A 1,021-nucleotide genomic window follows, 5' to 3' on the forward strand; every position below is an offset into this window, starting at 1 on the left:
TAGTATGTGATATATAGATATATAGATATATACTCAGTTACAGTTGAACTGTGATTTAACAGCAGTTGAATGTATAGTACGTGTGACATATTTGTCAAGCAAGCGACTCCCGGTTAGGCTTAATTTCAAAATAAAAGGCGACCTGAGGAACGTACATCATTAAAATGTAATAATTCAACGTTCAATGCTTTTATTCTGAAAATGTTTTATTTCTCGGAAGTGTAAACTTCACCATTCTCTTTTCCTACCACCGCGAGGATGTATGTTTACATTACACCAAACTATGCAATAGAGGTGGGCGATTCTACAAATGGTGCTACTATTATCCTTGGACATTTTTGAAGATCACCGAATGATTTTGTGATTTTTGCCATAATTTGATCATGTTGATCATGATTCTAATCACAATGAAACACTGGACATAGATTTAAGCAAGCATAAACCATATTGGTTTAAATACACTTATTCCTGACCAATATAACAATGTTTAATATAACAACATAAGACAACAAATTCAACAAAAATAATATCACTCATGTGTCAGTCAAAAATGATCACTTAACTTTCTGTATTTTACATTTTCACACTGACAATAACTTTTTTTTAATGAAAAACGAAAAAAAAGAAAATGACAATAGGTAAATTGCTAAATAACATCATTAATGAATAACAGCACACGCCACTATGCTATGCAAGTGGGCCATGAAACCGGCTCAAATACCAGATTTTGTTTTACATAACTGGCGGTTTAAAAAAAACAAACTTGGTAGTTACTTTCTGGTAACTAATTACATGTGTGAAGTGGTAATTACGTTACTAATTGACTGACATATTTGGGAAATTAACTCATAACTAAAGTAGTTTACCCAACACTGGCTATTGATTGCAGTGTTCACAATATGCTGGTGTTACTGAAAAAATGTAATCTGGTTTTATGTAGCTTACATGTTTCGCCAGTAAGAGGCGCTACTGTTGTTATCTTAGACTTTGGTTGGTATTGTCCTGTTTGCAGGTGCTGCAC

This window comes from Dunckerocampus dactyliophorus, chromosome 4, assembly GCF_027744805.1.
Source record: "Dunckerocampus dactyliophorus isolate RoL2022-P2 chromosome 4, RoL_Ddac_1.1, whole genome shotgun sequence".
NCBI classification, from domain to species: domain Eukaryota; kingdom Metazoa; phylum Chordata; class Actinopteri; order Syngnathiformes; family Syngnathidae; genus Dunckerocampus; species Dunckerocampus dactyliophorus.